Here is a 15,586-nt window from a genome sequence, read left to right as displayed (position 1 = left end):
ATCTGAAAACAGTCTAGCTCATTACAGAAGCTACAAAACTGACCTTCCTGTGAGCAGATTGAGTTTCTGGAGCATCACATTTGTGGGGTCAATTAAACGCTCAAAATGGCCAGAAAAAGAGAACTTTCATCTGAAACTCGACAGTCTATTCTTGTTCTTAGAAATGAAGGCTATTCCATGCGAGAAATTGCTAAGAAATTGAAGATTTCCTACAACGGTGTGTACTACTCCCTTCAGAGGACAGCACAAACAGGCTCTAACCAGAGTAGAAAAAGAAGTGGGAGGCCGCGTTGCACAACTAAGCAAGAAGATAAGCACATTAGAGTCTCTAGTTTGAGAAACAGACGCCTCACAGGTACCCAACTGGCATCTTCATTAAATAGTACCCGCAAAACACCAGTGTCAGCATCTACAGTGAAGAGGCGGCTGCGGGATTTTGGGCTTCAGGGCAGAGTGGCAAAGAAAAAGCCATATCTGAGACTGGCCAATAAAAGAAAAAGATTAAGATGGGCAAAAGAACACAGACATTGGACAGAGGAAGACTGGAAAAAAGTGTTGTGGACGGATGAATCCAAGTTTGAGGTGTTTGGATCACAAAGAAGAACGTTTGTGAGACGCAGAACAAATGAAAAGATGCTGGAAGAATGCCTGACGCCATCTGTTAAGCATGGTGGAGGTAATGTGATGGTCTGGGGTTGCTTTGGTGCTGGTAAGGTGGGCGATTTGTACAGGGTAAAAGGGATTCTGAATAAGGAAGGCTATCACTCCATTTTGCAACGCCATGCCATACCCAGTGGACAGCGCTTGATTGGAACCAATTTCATCCTACAACAGGACAATGACCCTAAACACACCTCCAAATTGTGCAAGAACTAATTACAGCAGAAGCAGGCAGCTGGTATTCTATCGGTAATGGAGTGGCCAGCGCAGTCACCAGATCTGAACCCCATTGAGCTGTTGTGGGAGCAGCTTGACCGTATGGTACGCCAGAAGTGCCCATCCAACCAATCCAACTTGTGGGAGATGCTTCTAGAAGCGTGGGGTGCAATTTCACAAGCTTACCTCAACAAATTAACAGCTAGAATGTCAAAGGTGTGCAATGCTGTAATTGCTGCAAAAGGAGGATTCTTTGACGAAAGCAAAGTTTGATGTAAAAACAATGTTATTTCAAATACAAATCATTATTTCTAACCTTGTCAATGTCTTGACTCTATTTTCTATTCATTTCACAACGCATGGTGGTGAATAAGTGTGACTTTTCATGGAAAACACAAAATTGTTTGGGTGACCCCAAACTTTTGAACAGTAGTGTATATATGGTTCCTTTCAATCCAGTCCATGAAGATGTTTGCGTACGTGGGCGCCATGTTGGACCCCATCGCGGTACCCTGGCACTGCCGGTAATAAGACTCTTCAAATAGAAAGTAGTTGTTGTGTAAAATGAACTCTAGCAGCGCCAGGGTAAATTGAACAGAAGAATTTGGTAATTGGGATCCAACGAGGCACCCACGCACCGCCTCAACACCCCTGGAATGGGTAATGATAGTGTAAAGTGATGTTACATCCATCGTCACCAGAACAGTTTGTGCATTAATCTGTATTTCCTGTATTTTTACAAGAAAGTCACTCGTATCTCTCAAATATGAATTAGCCCCTACCGCAAACTCCCATAGAACCTGATCGAGGAATTTTGAGGGATTATTGAATAAGGACCCTCTGCCGGAGATTATCGGTCTGCCTGGCGGACTCTCAAGCCTCTTGTGAATTTTGGGTAAGGTGTATATACAGGGTACCCTTGGATGCTTGATACAAAGAAAGTCCGCCAGGGCCTTATCGACAATCCCCAGCAAGAGGGCTTCATCCACCATGTTCTTAAGTTGTACTTGGAATCGTGTCGTGGGGTCCAGGCTGAGCAATTCATAGACTGCCACATCTCTTAATTGATTGAGTATTTCTGCTCTATATTGGGACGTGTCCATCACGACCACCGCACTGCCCTTGTTGGCAGGTTTGATCGTGATGGACACATCCGACCGAAGATCACGCAATGCCTGTCTCTCAGCTTAGTTCAAATTAGAGGGAACATATTGACATACACTTTTTTTTTTCTTAGTTGTTTAAGATCTCTCTTCACCAACTTCATATATGTCTCTACTGCTGTTTCTGTGGTCGGGGGCTGGAACGTACTTTTCCCCCGTAAACCAAGTTTCTTTGAGGTAAAACCAAAGCTAGAGTCAGATGGTACATCATTAGATTGAACATTCGACTTGTCCGCAAAATATGTGCGTAGCTTGAGCTTCCTCAAAAACCTATCACAGTCAGGTTCCAGCTGAAACCAGTCAGCTGGAACTGAGGGACAAAATGAAAGCCCTTTAGATAGAACTTGCACTTCCACATCGGATAACATACGTTGTGAGATATTTACCACCAGAGACGAAGTGGCGGTTTCCGTAGTTAGTTCCGTCTGTTCCTGGACCGCGTGGTCATCGGGTTTTTTCCTCGAGCGGTTGTGACGTCAGCCTCCGCGGCGTGTTCTTTTGTCGACGGAGGACCTCCCTTGGAACGTATCGGTGGTCGTTAATCTAAAAAAGAATACTGAGATCCCTCCTCATTATTGTGTCCTCCAGGATCATCCGTCGAATCGGATCCTGCCGATGTAAAACCAAAGTACGGTGAACAGTTCCTATTCACATTCCTCTTCTGTCGTCTATTGGGACGAGATCTAAATTGTTGAGCACCATTTCTGCGCTCCCCCTGCCAACTATAGACCCTGCCGGACCTATAGTCATCTATATCGCGTTGCCACTTTCGTATTTTAGTGGATTCAATGTCCTTCTTGTATTGCCTACATAATTCATCAATTTTCTTCATTAGGTCAGAAAGATCAGAGCCAGATAATTGAGAAGTTAGCTGTGTCTCTATCACAGATAAAGTTGCTTGGTGCTTCCTAGTCTCAGCCTGCAAATATTCAATATTAAGCAAGATGACATCGAAGGAGAATTTATTGGCTATTGCTTCATATTTTAAACGAAATTCCATATTGTCCATCATAAGAGTCGGGCGGACATTCGTTCGTAACCCCCTTGGAATACGTTTCATGTTGAAGTACTCCTTCAATGTCACCATATGCAGACCATACGAAATTAATTTTTTCTTTTCAAATTCATATTTAGACTGTAGATTGCAAACAGATGGAGAACTCAGGAAGGTACCGTCATTTGCTATGTCCGCCAGTATCCTGGTGGCATCAGCGTCGGTGTATGCAAATGGTCGTGGGAATTCTGGGACATCGTCACCCAGATCAGTAGGTGGGTTCACACCCTGGTCAGGTGCACGCTGACTACAGTCCATCATATACAGGAAAACAAGCAATGTATAGGCAGCAGCACTCACCGACAGATCCTACTCAGGAGGTGTTTTTTTCTTTTTTACTCAATGCAGAAAGCACATAGGCGCAGGCTTCTCCAAAGGACTGGACCAATGTCCTCAATAAATCCAGAGATGCAGTATACAAGAGAGCAGCACCAGGCGATGTTATATTGTAAAAATCACATGATAAATCCAGCACAATCCATGTGTCTTCAGTAGAAAGAATCTTTATTCCCAAAACGACCAGATTACAGCAACGTTTCGACTCGCAAAGGTAGAGTCTTTCTCAAGCTGTCAGTACATACACATATACCCTTCATATAAATAGAAAGCCTCAACCAATCAGAGACTACAAACAACACCTGTGTATGCATTAGCTGGCAAAGATGGCGTCTGCAACACCCTTTGAGTGATCTGAGGTGGTGGTTACAGTGTGACAGGTGCGCTCTCATCCCCGGCCAGGTGAGTTAGATACACTGCTAAGTACTTTTAATTAATGTATGCTTTGATTGGTTGAGGCTTTCTATTTATATGAAGGGTATATGTGTATGTACTGACAGCTTGAGAAAGACTCTACCTTTGCGAGTCGAAACGTTGCTGTAATCTGGTCGTTTTGGGAATAAAGATTCTTTCTACTGAAGACACATGGATTGTGCTGGATTTATCATGTGATTTTTACAATATAACATCGCCTGGTGCTGCTCTCTTGTATACTGCATCTCAAGAGTGTCATCCAAGTGTCATCTGTGTTTTCTGTGCATTAAAAAATGGAAGGTGGCTCAACTGATCTAATTGAAAAGTTCTATAAAAATCAATGGGTGCATGAAAAAAAAAACAGAACGCACTCATATGTCCGTTTTTTTTAATGCACTCCTTGATTTGAATGGACAATTCTTGCCCAAGAATCAGACCAAGATAGGACATGCTGCATTTTTTTACTCAGACTGTCTGATTATGAAATCAGTGCGTTCTATTTCCGTAATATTAAAAATCGGACCATACTCGCACGGAAAAAAACTCTTGCGTTAAAAAGCCCTTAAATCACCACTGCCAACAATCTAATACATGTACAAGGTCTCCTGACTGACCTCCAACGGAGAAATCTTATGCCTGGGCTGCTCATAGATCTGGCATCACTATACCTTGCTCCTTCCACTACCTTTAAGGGAACCTGTCAGCAGAATATAGGTATATTACCTGGCCCCACAGTGTAAAACAGCATAGCAGCAGGATAACATTGATGTTTTAAGCAGAATAGAGCAAATCGGCAAAAAAGTCAAAATCCTGCTTTTATTGCAGAGCGCCTGTTAGTCAAATGCCCTGCCTCAAGAGGCGGCGCCATTACAGCTCCAAGTAAAGATGTCACTTGTTAAATCCCTCCTCTTCAGCCTCTCGCTGCCACCCACTTTCCTTCTGACGTCAGTACAAACCAGGCTGAATCCCATGCAAGTGACGTGCGCCTCTCATGTCTCATCTTCCAGCACATACACCGTAAAGTGAGGCTTAGATGACTGGAATTCACCTGAGGATTCAGCATGGCAAGCGCTGACTATCCATGCATATTAATGCACAGTGTGCCTCAGGTAGTCAGACTAGCGGTGCGGCCATCTATGTTTCTTCAGGACCGGAGGGTCACTTTAAATCATGTCTGTGGCCTTCTACTTGTCTCCACTTTGCTGACACATCACATTCCGTCCTGTCCTCACTAACACAACCACAGATCACTTCCTGATCTAAGATACTCTGTGCTGCAGTAGCTTCTTGTAACCTTTTGTATGTCCGCCTCCGTCACTGCTACTGTCTTACTAACATACCAAAGAAAGTGGACAGGTCATTGCCCCATAAGCTCAGCATACTCATCTGCTGCTGCTCTAATCACTGCCAGGATCTGATTGGCTACACTGTGTTATAGCCCCACCCCACCTTCTGATTGGCTACCGTTTTTGCTAAATGTAAACAGTAGACAGACGGCCACTCACCTTGTATGCTCTCTCTGATCAGCTTTCTCAGCATGTCATCCCACATCAGCAGTTTCTTCTCGGGGAACTCGGTGCAGAGGAAGCCAACCACATTCTCCAAGTGAGAGAGGAACATCTTGCCAGGTCTCCTTTGTTATTGTTCAGCCAGGACGTGGAATCCTGACCCTCGCCCAGGTGGTAAACCTACAATTATGGAGGACATCGAGACAAGATAAAGCACAGCTCCACTTACCAATATCTCTTTATATCTTACACCTAAGAATCTGTTCACATTTGCATCATAGGAACAGAAAAACTTTAATAACGGTGTGACAGATCCGTCATATGAGGGACATCAACGGAGCCAGACAGATCCCATTGACAAGAATGGGTTCCGTCAGGTTTTCATCACGGTGTTTGTCATTATACCAGAAAAAATACCACTGTACTGGTATACTGTTCTAATGGAAACCCTGGACAGAGGCTCCTAATGTAAGTCTGAGTAGAGTCTAACATTGATACATCGTATTAATACTTTTATACATTATACTCCATGCATTTCCATTTCCCTAATCCATAAGGCTCTCCACAGACCTATATCTCCTCCCTCTTCTCTGTCTACCACCCTACCCATGCTCTCCGCTCTGCTAATGACCTTAGACTAAATTCCTCTCTAGTCTGGACCTCCCACTTCCGCTTCCAAGATTTTTCCTGAGCTGCACTAGATAATCAGGTTAATTCCCAACGCCCACAGCTTTAAAAACACATTATTTAGGGAGGCCTACCATACAACCTAACCTAAACTCACACATGCGATGTTTTGTAGAATGCAACAACCCGACACAAAAACCTTGCGGGTCCGGCGATATGCCCGCGACATGCAAGGTTTTGTACCCCATGTTTCCTTATGGAGCCTTTCTATCTGTTGCATCGCAGGAAAACGAGATTTTCGACGGTGCAATGCAACTTTGACATTAGGAACTCCTACTGTCAAAGCCCTAATCTAAGCCCTGGCTGCAAAAAAACCCAAAAAACATACATCACCTCTCTGGTGCTGTCAGCCCAGCTGCATCTTCTCCCCGGGTCCTCGGCACTATTCTCCTTCATCTCTTCTGGCCAGGGATTGAAAAAGTCCTCGAAGTGCTGGCTGTGATTGGCTGACGCTTAGCCAAGCACAGCAAGCACTCGATGAAACAATCACAGCCATTCATTGAGCGCTGGCTGTGATTGGCTATACATCAGCCAATTACAGCCAGCGCTTCCAGGAGGCAGGGATTTTCAATCCTGGCCAGAAGAGATGAAGAAAACAAGTATCAGGGACCCGGAAGAAGCTGCAGCGGAGCCCTGGACAGCGCTTCTAGGTGAGGTATGCTTTTTTTAAATTTTAAATCGTCAGATCTGACTGCATCTGTAACAAATCCTCAGCTGTGCTAAATAGAAGTTACCATATAAAAGTAAAGTCCTTAGAGTAACGCTTGTAGGGAGAATGCAATCGTAATATGGTGTACCGCGGCTAGTTGTCCTGCCGATCCTGTAAAAGACATAAGAAGGGGCAGGATGGCGAGAATCTATAATTATAATTAGCAGACCCCCATTACCATCAGCAATAAGACCCCCGGCTCGTACTCACAGTTTGCTGGGTAAGGGGTTCTGAATCTCCAATATTCCTGATTGCGAGCTGCTTGATGCTGAAAAAAACTGGCCAAATCCAGAGAGAATGTCAGAGAGGGGTGATATGGAGGCATTATTACTACTGGGGTCACTATGGGAGTATTATTACTATTAGGGTCACTATGGGGGCATTATTACTACTGGGGCCACTATGGGGGTATTACTACTACTGGGGACACTACGGGGGTGCTTTTACTACTGGGGCCACTATGGGGGTATTACTACTACTGGGGCCACTATGGGGGTATTACTACTACTGGGGACACTACGGGGGTGCTTTTACTACTGGGGTCACTATGAGAGTATTATCACTACTAGGGTCACTATGGGGGCATTATAACTACTTGGGCCACTATGGGGGTATTACTACTACTGGGGACACTACGGGGGTGCTTTTACTACTGGGCTCACTATGGGGGTATTATTACTATTGAGGCCACTATGCGGGTATTATTTCTACTGGGGACACTATGGAGTTTATTCTTGCGTCTGGGACCACTTGGCACAGTACTAACAACTGTAGCATCTCATTTGTAGTCACAGGAACCTGCCACTTCAGTCACAAGAGAACAAACTGTACGTCCTGAATAGTCTCTGTCCAACAGAAGGCAGCGGCCATATTTGCTGTTACCAAGCCTAGTTATTAATGGAAGAAAATTACAACAAAATGGATGAGAAATGTCCTCCTACCAGACCAGGCATTACCAGTGAGACTGGAACCTTCTGGAAGCTCTAAAGGGCCGTCGGAGCAGTCAGGCTGGCCCAGTCCAAAGTGAGGAGATGACAGGAGGGCAGGAGGCTCCCTGAGTGCAGCAGACTGTCTCTCCTGCTGTGTCCTGTCACCTCACTGTCCTTCCTGCTGTGTCCCATCACCTTACTGTCCCCCCTGCTGTGTCCCGTCACCTCACAGTCCCCCCTGCTGTGTCCTGTCACCTCACTGTCCCCCCAGCTGTGTCCTGTCACCTCACTGCCCCCCAGCTGTGTCCTGTCACCTCACTGCCCCCCAGCTGTGTCCTGTCACCTCACTGTCCCCCCTGCTGTGTCCTGTCACCACACTGTCCCTCCTGCTGTGCCCTATCACCTCACTGTCCCTCCTGCTGTGTCCTGCACCTCACTGTCCCCCCCAGCTGTGTTCTGCCCCTCACTGTCCCTTGTGTTGTGTCCTGTCACCTTACTGTCCCTCCTGCTGTGTCCTGTCACCTTACTGTCCTTCCTGCTGAGTCCTGTCACCTGACTGTCCCTCCTGCTGTGTCCTGTTACCTTACTGTCCCTCCTGCTGTGTCCTGTTACCTTACTGTCCCTCCTGCTGTGTCCTGTCACCCCACTGTCCCCCTGCTGTGTCCTGTCACCTTACTGTCCCTCCTGCTGTGTCCTGTCACCCCACTGTCCCCCTGCTGTGTCCTGTCACCTCACTGTCCTTCCTGCTGTGTCCTGTCACCTTACTGTCCCTTGTGCTGTGTCCTGCCCCTCACTGTCCCTTTTATTGTGTCCAGTCACCTTACTATCTCTCCTGCTGTGTCCTGTCACTTCACTGTCCCTCCTTCTGTGTCCTGTGACCTCACTGTCCTTCTTGCTAATATGTCCTGTCACCTCACTGTCCCTCCTGGTAGTGTTTCCTGTCACTTCAGTGTCCCCCTTCGGTGTTCTGTGACCTCACTGTCCCTCCTGCTGAGTCCTGTCACCTCACTGTCTCTCCTGCTGTGTCCTGCCACCTCATTGTCACCCCTGCTAATCTGTCCTGTCACTTAACTGTCCCTACTGCTGTGTCCCTTCACCTCACTGTCCTTCCTGCTGTGTCCTGTCACCTCAATGTCCCTACTGCTGTGTCCTGTCACCTCACTGCCCCCCCTGCTGTGTCCCTTCACCTCACTGTCCTTCCTGCTGTGTCCTGTCACCTCACTGTCCTACTGCTGTGTCCTGTCACCTCACTGTCCTTCCTGCTATGTCCTGCCCCTCACTGTCTCTACTTCTGTGCCCTGTAACCTTTCTGTCCCTCCTGCTGTGTCCTGTGACCTCACTGTTCCTCCTCCTGTGTCCTGTCACCTCACTATCCCACCTGCTAATGTGTCCTGTAACCTCACTGTCCCCCCTGCTGTGTCCTGTCACCTCACTGTCTCTCCTGCTGTGTCCTGCCACCTCACTGTCCCTCCTGCTGTGTCCTGCCACCTCACTGTCCTTACTGCTGTGTCCTGTCACCTCACTTTCTCCCTACTTTGTCCTGTTACCTCACTGTCCCTCCTGCTGTTTCCTGTCAAGTCTCTGTCCCTCCTGCTGTGTCTTATCACCTCACTGTCCTTCCTACTGTGTCTTGTCAATTCACTATTTCTCCTGCTAATGTGTCCTACCACCTCACTGTCCCTCCTGCTGTGTCCTATCACTTCACTGTCCCTCCTGCTGTGTCCTGCCACCCCACTGTCTCTCCTGCTGTGTCCTATCACCTTAGTGTCCCTCCTGCTGTACTCTGTCACCTTACTGTCCCTCCTGCTGTGTCCTATCACCTCACTGTCTCTCCTGCTGTGTCCTGCCACCTCACTGTCCCTACTGCTGTGTCCTATCACCTCACTGTCCCTCCTGCTGTATCTTGTTACCTCACTCTCCCTCCTGCTATGTCCTATCACCTCACTGTCCTTCCTGCTGTGTCCTATCACCTCACTGTCCTTCCTGCTGTGTCTTGTCACTTCAGTATCCCTCCTGCTAATGGGTCCTATCACCTCACTGTCCCTCCTGCTGTGTCCTTTCACTTCAGGATCTCTCCTGCTGTGTCTTGACAAAATATTTGAGTCAGAAGCGGCGCTCCAATGGTATATGGAAAAATAGAGAACAGGACTAGTGTGAATAGACACTCACCGCAACTGATCCGGTCCTATGGTTAAGAGAGCGGTCAGTTCGTTGGTCCACAGAGGCCTTTCAAGCCAAATTTGGGGCAGTACACGTTGACGGTCCTAGAACATCCCCTAAGGGAGAGCAGCAGAGAGCGACTCCAAAACAACCGTGTTGAGGAGGAAAGAAATATATATTCAAAATAGGAAAAACTCACTTCATGCGCTCCGTCAAACTGTGTCAGAATAGAGAAATCTTACTTGTTGAGGGGTGCCTGGACTCCTGGCACCCCCAATATCCAAGGAAAGGCACCCCTCAACAAGTAAGATTTCTCCTGCTGTGTCTTGTCACCTCACTGTCCTTCCTGCTGTGTCTTGTCACTTCAGTATCCCTCCTGCTGTGTGAGGTCATTTCACTGTCCCTCCTGCTGTGTCCTGTCACCTCACTGTCCCTTCTGCTGTGTCCTATCACCTCACTGTCCTTCCTGCTGTGTCTTGTCACTTCAGTATCCTTCCTGCTGTGTCCTGTCACCTCACTGTCCCTCCTGCTGTGTCCTATCACCTCACTGTCTCTCCTGCTGTGTCCTGCCACCTCACTGTCCCTACTGCTGTGTCCTATCACCTCACTTGTCCCTCCTGCTGTATCTTGTTACCTCACTCTCCCTCCTGCTATGTCCTATCACCTCCCTGTCCTTCCTGCTGTGTCCTATCACCTCACTGTCCTTCCTGCTGTGTCTTGTCACTTCAGTATCCCTCCTGCTAATGGGTCCTATCACCTCACGGTCCCTCCTGCTGTGTCCTTTCACTTCAGTATCCCTCCTGCTGTGTGAGGTCATTTCACTGTTCCTCTTGCTGTGTCCTGTCACCTCACTGTCCCTCCTGCTGTGTCCTATCACCTCACTGTCCTTCCTGCTGTGTCTTGTCACTTCAGTATCCTTTTATGGTTTTGCACATGGAAAGGGAAATATGTGTCACAATTACACACTACATGGGAAACCACTGGATAACACTGATGTGGAAAAGGACTTGCGGATTTTAGTGATCTCTAAGCTAAAATGAAGCAACCAGTGTCAGGCAGCTGCTGCCAAGGCAAATAGGATCATAGGGGGCATCAATAGAGGTCAAGGGGCACATGAAGAGAACATTGTTCTTCCTCTTTACAAGTCACTGGTCAGAGCACACATGGAATGTACAGTTGTGGGCATCGGTAGTCAAGAAGGACATCAAAGCTGGAGCGGGTACAAGGGCGGGCAACTAAAGTAATAAACGGAATGGGCGGACAATAATACAGAGATTTTTCCCATCATTTATTTATGCCCAGGACTGTCACAAAGGGGCGCTCTCTACATCTAGAGTAGTGGTTCTCAACATGGGCGTTATTGCCCCCTTGGGGGCGTTTTTACTTCTCAAGGGGGGCGGAGGAACGAAAAGGCACAACTGGGGGCGTTGGAACAGAAAAGGGGCGGTAGGGGGACGTTCTCTGTTTGTTTTGTTGATTTTTTTGTATAGTAATTAAATTTTTCTAAAAATTAGTAGCAAATAAACTGTCCGAAATCAAATCGGGGAAATCTGAAACCGACAAAAACTGAGGCAATGACTTCCATATGAATCACTTCCAAGTAATGGGAGTTGTGTGCAGCCTGCGCGCCTCTCATATAATGTATGACTTTATAAATGTATACTTACAGCTGTTGCAGGTAGGTATCAGCTGTGAAGGACTGCCGGCGAGTATGAAGCAAGATCGACTTCTGATCCCGCTCCGTACAAAGTCTGCATGCGCAGGACGTAACTGTATGCCGTGGAGCATGAAAGGGTTAAGATTTTCATTTTAGCTGATACTCAACCATTATGTGGTCTTGTGACCGTGAAAACTGCGATAGACCTTGTTCACACAATACTGAAAGCGTCGCGTCCGTGTTGGAGAAATACAAGGCTGAGCCGCAGCGTTCTGCCACAGATGTTCATGCAGACCCACATGGAGATTTGGCTCCAGTCAATGGGGACAGCGTGTGTGCGGCCGACTGACGCAGGTGTTTCCCCAGCAATGTGTATCTCAGAACTCACGCACGGAAAAATCTGCCCCGTATGAACTGCAGCGCAGACTTACATAGTATTTCATAGAATGCTAAAATGCCGATGAAATAACTGAGACGAGTCCAGTAGCTTGTGGTAGTAATCTGGGAGTACGCAGATTTACTAAACTTGGAAATGGCACAAGAAGATACAGCAGTATGCAGTGAATTGAACAGGGTGAAGAATACAGCAATATTTACTTAACAACTGACTTAAACGTTCTCTCCTTTCCTTTCTCTGAACTGATTTGAAAGACAATTTCCCCCACTAGTTCCTCTAGCTGAAGGGACAATTAACGTTTAATAAAGTGTAGGTGAAGCTGAGTGAAAAGTGCCTGAGGAGATCGCGTCTCATCCTCCTGACCATATACTTGTGTACTGTAGCTTATTTAGGGGATTATAGAAGGTAATGATAATTAAACTTTCTCCTTAGCAGGTAGAAATGCTATAGCCTCAGCTAGTGCCTCATGGGATAGATGTGGAAGCAAAAAACCTCAGCCTCCAGATGGTGCCTGATGAGCATCGGACAGGGGGCTGCACTGCATGGAAGTGGCTGCAATACATAGAGGAGACCTCCAGAGTGTCGCAGGCAATCAGGTGATGGGGCAGGGATGGGAAATGTGTTTTCACCGGAGTGGCCCTTTAATAACACTATCCAATGCGAGCATCTAGTAAGATCAACCATCGTGACCATTTAGTAGTACCAAACACATTGCCCATATAGCAGTGCTAGCCAGCAGTACAAGCTACAGTGCCCTAATAGCATTGTCAATCAACAATGCCAATACAGTAATACCAACTACAGTGACAATATATCAGTGCTAGTCACAAAGACCATGTACCGGTAGCAATAGCAACCAACGGGGCCACATAGTAATACCAACCACATTGAACCTTAGTCATTCCAACCATCAAGACCGCACTGCGTGCCAGCCATAATCACCAAATAGTAGTAATACCAACTACAGTGACCATATAGCAATAGTAGCCACAGTTACCATGTAGCCATACCTATCTTTGTGATTGTATGTCTATGCCTGATCATGAAGGAAGAACGCAGTGTGACTATGCGGCCATCATCCTATTCCTTCTGTGGCTAATGTACCTTTCATTTGGGCATAGATGGGTATTTCCACTCCCTCCTGTAGGTATTAATGATTACATCCTGAGTCACATCCTTGCCTGTTAATAGGGCAGCACTATAGTACAGGGCTTCTGTAAACTTCTCCTAACACCCCTCATGACTATCACAGGGCAAAATGTACCCCAACTACAGACACGAGGGGGCTGAAAATGTCTATGGGCACCGTACCGTACTGTAGTGACTGCCCAATGAAGATATTTCAGAGCATTATCAGAATCTCCCCTATAGACAGAGCTCTAAAGGGTTGCCATCCATTAAATTCAGTGTGTTGGAATTCCTGACCAGTTCAGGATCTCTGCTTGCTGTCAGTTAAGGACATATTTTTTTATTTACATCCAGAGGCTGAAAAATCTGTGAAGACCTCCTACTTCTCACAGCTGAGGGTCTGCATCCAGTCTAGACAATCCTCTGTGAGGCTGTAGTCATGCGGACAAGAGCGATATCAGTCTGTGAAACTCGGACCAATATCACGCTGGGAAATATGCAATCTTCCAGGAGAGTGCGATACGCTTTTATGTAGTCCCATAGAAAGTAATGAGCGAGATCGCCAAAAAATAGGACATGCCGCAGTCTTTACCGGCTCACATCATCGCTGCAAGAGAAAAATCTCTCATGTAAATAATGGGTTTTATTTCCGAGTGAGTTTTGTGTGTCTCACAAAGTACGAGAATAATAACTGTGTGACTACGGCTTCAGATAGAAAGCTTAAGCTCCAAACTGATACATTTTATCTGCACTGATACAATGTAACAAATCATCAGGACAGGAGAGAGACTTTTGCTACTCATGTGTTAGGATCATAGAGTGTTCTTCATCCCCGCAAGGACACAGCAGAGGCGGACAGGTAAGTTTTTTTGTTTGTTTGTTTTACACTAAAATTGTTGTTTTTCAGGGAAGGGCTTATATTTAAAGCCCTTCCCTGAAAAATCAATTACGGGGTGCTGGCAGAATGGAGCCGCCGGCAGCAGTCACGGCTCCATTGAAGGCAATGCACGGACCTGCATTCACGTGTGTTTTTGCACATACATGGGGGCACACTTACTGTATGTGCGCACAAAAACATGCTTGTGTGAAGCCACCCTTATCATGACGTAAGATTTTTACCTCCATCGTTATAAAAAGGATAGAGCCATTTAAAAAAGCACAGGTCGGAGCACTGGATGCGCTTTTGATATACAATTTATTTAAAATTAACATGCTGTGGAATTAAATCCCGCACCACATGTCAAAATCCGCATGGGTTTTGAGCAGATTTTTTCAACAGCGTGTGGATGAGATTTTAAAAATCTCATCCACTTTGCTACTACAGCTTCTGTAAACTCCACAGCAAATCCACCCCATGTAGTAATAGTGACCCCCTATATTGGTGGCCCCAGTAGTAATAGCGTCCCTTATATTGGCCCCAGTAGTAAGTGTCCCCCACAATGGCCTCAGTAATAAGTGTCCCCCAAAGTGGCCGCAGCAGTAAAAGTTTCCCCTGTATTGGTTGCCCCAGTAGTAACAGTGTCTTCTAAATTGGTGGCCCCAGTAGAAATAGTGACCCTTATATTGGCTCCAGTAGTAATAGTGACCCCCTATATTGGTGGCTTCAGTAGTAATAGTAACCTCTATATTTGCCCCAATTGTAATAGTGACCACTATTGTAGCCCAAGTTGTAATAGGTTCCCCCATTGAAGCCCCAGTAGTAAGTGTCCCCTATTATGGCCCAGGTAGTAATAGTGACCCCTATTGCGGTCCCAGTAGTAATAGTGTCCCCTATATTGGCCTCAGCAGTAATACTTTTCCCTACATTGGCCTCAGTAGTAATAGTGACCCTCACAGTGGTCCCAAAGTAATAGTGACCCCGATATTGGCCCCAGTAGTAAGTGTCCCCTATTGTGGCCCTAGTAGTAACAGGCTCCCCCTATGTCAGCCTCAGTAGCAATAGTGACTCCTATTGTGGCCCCAGTAGTAATAGTGACCCCTATTGCAGCCCCAGTAATGATCTGCCATTGGTCAGATGTAGTAATTATGACCCCTATCATGGTCCCAGTAGTAATAGGCTTAACCTATTGCGGCCCAAGTGGTAATAGGCTCCCCCTGTTGGAGCCCCAGTAGTAATAGTGACTCCTATTGTGGCCCCAGTTGTAATAGTGACCCCTATTGCAGGCCCAGTAATGATCTGCCATTGGTCCCCACTTTACTCACCCCTGTAGCGGTGTCCCGACAGCCTGTACAGGCGAAATGAATGTCTAGGACACCTAATACACAGGCCCTGCGGTTGGCATAGCAGCGAGGATCATGTGATCGGAGTCAGCTGATGTGATCTGCATTGCTATGCTGACTGCAGGACTGCATATTAGGTGAGGTAAGCGGGGACCTAGATCCTCCGTCCAAGCCCTGATAATCAATCGTGGAGCTCCATGGGCTCCGCGGAACACACTTTGGGAAACCAAACTCCTCACTGTGGAAGATGCAATAAACCCACAGGGAAAAGGAGAGGGGACATGGGAACCCCGTTCTTGGGATTACTGGGGGTCTTAGCGGTAACACCCCTACTAATCAGACTTTTAT

General features: G+C 46.7%; 1 protein-coding gene across 1 annotated transcript in view; it reads right to left on the bottom strand.

The window, feature by feature from the left end:
• LOC136576983 (serine hydroxymethyltransferase, cytosolic-like) overlaps positions 1-15,586 on the bottom strand; it is a 228,759-nt gene that overhangs the window by 172,424 nt on the left and 40,749 nt on the right. The window lies entirely within an intron of this gene.

Source organism: Eleutherodactylus coqui, chromosome 8 (genome assembly GCF_035609145.1).
Source record: "Eleutherodactylus coqui strain aEleCoq1 chromosome 8, aEleCoq1.hap1, whole genome shotgun sequence".
Taxonomy (NCBI): Eukaryota; Metazoa; Chordata; class Amphibia; order Anura; family Eleutherodactylidae; genus Eleutherodactylus; species Eleutherodactylus coqui.
The sequence above is the reverse complement of the archived record's forward strand: the minus strand, read 5'-3'. Positions and strand labels throughout refer to the sequence as shown.